Source organism: Lygodium microphyllum, chromosome 6 (genome assembly GCF_053477565.2).
Source record: "Lygodium microphyllum isolate KBCC chromosome 6, Lygodium_microphyllum_v1.1.10, whole genome shotgun sequence".
NCBI lineage: Eukaryota > Viridiplantae > Streptophyta > Polypodiopsida > Schizaeales > Lygodiaceae > Lygodium > Lygodium microphyllum.
Window position 1 is genome coordinate 83,230,573 of NC_141140.1, and position 5,969 is coordinate 83,236,541.

Below are 5,969 nucleotides of genomic sequence, written 5' to 3' on the forward strand. Positions count from 1 at the left end.
TGCAACTTGTCAACTAACCTTCAATCACCAGAAAAATATTGATCGCTCATTAAGGTTTTCATATCTCTCATTTCTCATGACTCCAGCATTTAGTCTAGAGTGTGTAGCTACCATTGCACCAAGTGGGACATCACGCACTAGATCTCCATGCATAACAAGAATGTGTTTTGCAGTAAAGTCATTAGCATGTTTCCTCAAAACATCTGTTGTTTGTGAATCCTCTTCACATGCCTAGACCTTTATCCATGCCCGCGGCCATCATACATTCCCTCCATCCAACTCACAACTGTTGATTTAGCATCCTCGCCCTCAAAAAAATTTGTAATTCTCTTAAGATTGTTTTCTTCAAGAAGATTCTGCACATAACATAGAAGAGGCCAGTTTCCAACACGGAGCATTGCTTTAAGAAGCTTCTGAGGCCAACAATGTCGCTTATGTTCTATTTTAGTTTGTCTTTTCCTCCAACTCCCAAGCTTCCATCAGAGACACCAACTGATAATCGTGGACATAAGAGTGATGTCATGGAAGCATTCAGTCTAGTATCAGTCTTATTCACATGCAAGATGGCCAACCGCAACATATGTAATTGAAGTGTGTCAGTTTCGATATCTTTCGAATCATGAACGAGTTTCACTAGTCATGAACTCTCCATTCATTTCTCCTTTCTCAGAGAAAACACAAGCTTTCATTTGAAACCTACTGAAAAACGTAATTGATTGTAATTCTTGTCAAGGCAATCAGCAATAGCCTTTGTTTCTAAAACAAGTTCTCTATTCAAGAACTTGTGGATAGCATGTTCAAAGTAGAAACATGCAAATGAACTTCCACTTTTGATCCAAGCAGTGACTATAAACCTATCACCACTTCTTAAAGGTGCAAGAAACTTGAGTGACAATTTTGATAAGGCCAAAGCTTCCCCATTTCGAGCAATTGCATCTGGCTTTATTCCCATTACTTCTAGTAGTTCATGTCATGCATGTCGACAATAGCTTGACTACACCATATTGATTCAGATCATTGTTGCGAACCTTAAGCTCAACTTCAAATGCCTCTTTCAAGTTGGTCTACTTGCTTTTAGTAAGAATAACTACATCCTTCGCTAATCCCCAATTTGACTTCTCTTCAAATGTTTAAAATGCTTTCTAATTACTCTCTCTCTTATTCTTTGAGCCCATCATCTACCTTTTATAGTACACGTATATACCAAAAATATTCAACTTGTACCTCATGAACATATCTTGAATGTATAGCTTTGTCAAGGAGCTCCTAAAACTTCCCTTGAGTCTTCAACAAGTGAATATTTTCTCAGATGTACTTGGTGTGATGTAATGCAATGTGTCCTAACTGAAAATATGCTATTGAAAATGAACTTTGTACTTCATGACACATGATTTGAGAAGTAATGCAAAGTCAAATCTATGCTATGCGATCATACAAGCAATGCTACATACGGAAAGATGAATGCACTGAAAAACATAGTGCCTAGCCTATCTACATGTGTCCATGAGATATGCAAAATGCAAACATAATTCCTTGATTACTTTATGATCCTTAACCTCAGCTCTCATTGCTCAGAGGAAAAAAATATTATACTTTGCTCCACCCTCCCAAAATCTCACATTCTCTCAAGACAATAGTGGTTCTCATGATGTTGACAATATAAAAAATAACTCATCTCACAATTGTAGGCACCCTTCATGACCCTCAACTCACCCTACCACCTTTCCCACTCAACCATAGGTTCCTATTTTGGTGAGAAATATCCCATTCTTGTGCATGCAAAGAACTGTGCATGCATAATGAAGGTGCTCTCTCAAGTGCACATGCAACTAAGATTTAATGCATAAAGTTGTAGCGTGCATCATGCCGTGCAAGTGCTCAACAATGGTGCAAAACATGCATCAACCCAACCCATGGCATGGAAGTAATTGATAAAATCAGGAGACAACCCCCGAGTGCAATGCATTGGACAAGTGCAATGTGAAGTGCTCATGAACCCATAATCCCATGTGTAGTGGAAAAGATATCGATAAGAAAATATATCTATTTCAAGATATTCAGTATAGCTATCCTCAAGGTCCTGCTCTAATCTCTCCAAAAAACTCCAATCTTGACCAAGGCTATCAAGTTTCCAAACTCAAAAATGCAGATAAAATGACAAAAACAATTCTTGATCTAGATAAACATAAAAAATCCAACTATACAGAAAAACAAAACAAATAGTCACACAAAGGACTAAGCTAACAAAAATCCTACCTATCTAATATTTTTCTAGGGGTTTTCTATTTACTTGAAAGTGCTTGACAATGTATTTTAGAATTGACTTTAAAATATAATGGACTAGTCACAAATATAAAAAATGATTAAAGATATAAATTGAAGAGATGCTAAGCCTTAAATATCTCCAAATATTGCATTATTATTTTCTAGGTTCCCCTTTAGTCTCTTCTTGTTATTCGACTATCACCTTGTATTTTAGTAATTAGCTACTATTATTGATAGTTTTGGAATAAGGTTAGTATGTGCCCCCTCCTTGATGAGTGCTAGTCCCTTGGCACTCTCCATCATAGGTAGCTCATACCATAGATGTGAGGATTTTTCGGGAGTGTTAAAACAAGACTAAGAAGATCCTTCAAAAAATCATGTACCTAGCCATGAAAGGAGGAATAAGGTTAGCATGTGCCCCCTCTTAGACGAGTGCTAGTCCCTTGGTGCTCTCCATCATAGGTAGCACACTTGAGCTCATACCCATAGATGTTGTGAGGATTTTTTGGGAGTGTTAAACAAGACTAAGAAGATCCTTTAGAAACTCATGTACCTAGCCAAGAAAGGAGATTCTCAATATTTTTTGGCATCTAAAGTAATTCAAGATTGGGGAGGGAGCATTAGAAGGACATTAGTAAACAATGAGCATGAGACTCTTCATTATGAGTATTTCAAGTTCAACATGAATGAGGTCATACTCACTTGTCAGTGGGAATGGTGCATTTTGTTAATATATGGGGAGGACACAGTCATAGCCCTTGCATAGGAACATGCCATAATAATTTATTTTTTAAAAATATTTCTCTACTATGGAGATATGCCATACATTTTGGCCTCCAAAAATATAACAAAAGAGAGGGAAAAGATGATGTTACAAAGGAAAGATGATACATTAGGAGGAGACACCTCTTGTGGAGGATATAGTGCATCATGTGTGTTTGCTCATGGCATGAGGGAGGAGGGGATGATCAAAGAGGAGATAGGTCTTAGGATTACTCATCCTGGCAGTTATAGTACGCCATGAGGCTAAAAATAGGCACTATTATGAGGCCTATGAAAGGCCATATTAGGTCCTGACATGAAGAATGGGGAGGGAAGGTTAGTTTAGAGGAGAAGATAGATAAGATCTAGGAGGAGTAGGTGCTAAACATGGAGGAGAAAATATATGTAAAGATAATGGCTACAAAAGGGAGGTATATATCCAGAGAAGGCATTGCTTTGTGGGCGGAGTGAGGAGATTTTTAGAGAGGGTAGGTACTATTTTTTGAGGGTTCAAAGGGGCTGATTTACATAGTAAGAAGGAGAAGAAAGAAGATGGTGAGGTGAAGAAGAGACTAGAAAATACGATTGTACTTACTGCTCAAGTACATGAGGCTACTCAACATCAAACTCATGAAGCCCATACAAGGGAACAAGCAAGGTTTGCGAGGCTACTACTAGTTCTTATTCAAAATTGAAGACACTAGTCACAAGTAGTAGGAAGGGTTTGTGTTTTGTAAACCAAGTAAATTGATGAGAGTGGAGGTATTGAGTCTACCTTGTAGTCGTTTCCCATGTGAGTATAAGTCTAAAGTTTCATCGTTTAGTTTTAAAGTTCCTAGATTGTGTCATTTACAATGTTGATGCTGCTCATCATGAGCTATGGGTAGATAGTTGTGTATTTGTAAAAATTACATGACGTAATGAGCAAAATTTGAGCAAGGAGTACACAATACATAGCAAATATGAAAAGAATAGAAATTTCTTAACTCCAAAAAAACCAATACAAAGATGGCTTTGTCCACCCGTGCACTTCCATTGTGAAGTTTAGATAGTGATCCAAATAAATGATAGGCGACAACAAAGCTTAAGGCTACTTGGAAGAACTTTGACTAGGTGAAAGATAGATTGATTATGGCCTTTGGAGGGGTCTCCCTTTTATAGCTTGGGAAGGTAGTTTAGTTGGCTTGTTCGAGCATATTATGAATATTCTTGAGTCACCCATGGAATATTTCCTTGACCATCAAGTCGGGGGGTGCTACCCCTAGACCCCTATCATGGAGCCTCCTTAACACCTCCTAGATAATAGGGGTGACTTTGGAAGCCCTCGAGCCCCAAAATAGGGATCCCTAATAACTCCCACATGCCATAACTTGATGTAGTGTGCCTCAAGTTGCTACTAGCTTAATACCTCTATCAAACCCAAAGGCTAAACCCACAAAGGTCATCTTTTTGCCATTCGATCACATAGACCTTATCTAGCATACAAGTCAAGACCCAACCAATGTTTGTGCTCACACATGGCTTCTCCTCATAATGGGGGCCTCACAACTTAGAGCCACGGATCATTGGTGGACCTTATAAGAGTGGGGCATTGAGCATATCTAACTTTATTTGTTGACAAGAATTATAAATACGAGGGAGCAATTATATTCTCCAAAGAGAGTGTGCTTGTCTTTATCGTTTCAAAGATCATGTCAATTCCTTTGAAGTTCCCCAATGGTGTCATTAATATTGCATTTCTAATTGAGCAGCTTGTAAGATAGACACACTATTATACATTGAATCTATCAAATCGTGGTCAATATAAGATTTTGATGTTTTTACCCTCCTCTTGAGCTATGAGAGGGGCATCTACTCTTGTATTAGTTCAATGTTTATATGATCAAATCTACTACTTATCATATTTCTTATTGAGGCATGAAATGCTACGACTTGAGTTATAGTTACCAACAATCTAAGAAAACATGAAGTAGTCGAGTATAGAAAATTGTAAGCAAGTGATGAATTGAGAATATGGTGAATCAAAAACTTTGATTATTGTAGAAGAGTGCAAAAGATAACTGATATTTCCCTGCCATGTGCTTCTATTAGGAAGCTTTGATAACATGTAGGAAATACTCATTTATGTATACAAAAAAGAGTAGCTATAACAACAAAAAGAAAGCCACAAATCGAGAGGCTAAAAACAGAGTGTTGCGTGTATACTTTTTTGAGCATGCAATCAAAACTAACCACCGAATGTATATACCATAGATCTACAAATTACGCATAGTATTTAGCGTAACAACCCTTCAACCCAAGGCTGATTAGCCCATTGCACCCCCACAAAGAGTAGCTCTACTCGCCTCTACCCCTTCCCCCAAGAAGGCTGGTGGGAAAAGCCACATCATGACAAGGCTCCAAATAAGAACCTAGAGTAGTAATGACTTTAGACATGTATGTAGTCAGGCTAGCAATGTGCCTATTGCAACAATGGCTTGTCTTAAATCTACCTAGCCATACTTATCCACCATTCGGTATTGAAACCAAGACCTACTAGGTGAATGTGCTACTCAAAATCCCCTCTCCTCATCTCGAGGGTTCATAAAGATAGAGTTAACAATTACCTACCATTAGGGGAGTTTTGAGGTCTCGAAAATGCCCTGTAAGAAATCCTAGAGAGAGAAAATATTTTAGAAAATAAAATTATTTTTTATATTTAAAAAAATATATTTTGGTAAGTAAATATATAAAAAATTGTTAATAAGTCATTGTCGTGATATTCTTGTGGTCACATCAAACCTAGAAATCTAGGCCGCCATAAAGGTGACAAAGTTTGTCATAATGAAGATCTTTGTAGAGACGAGCTCACGCTCAACTGCCAAGACCCATGGACCGCTTATTGTTCAAGTGTTTCAAGTGAGCACTAATGGCTACCTCTCACATAGCTAACACGCTATCCC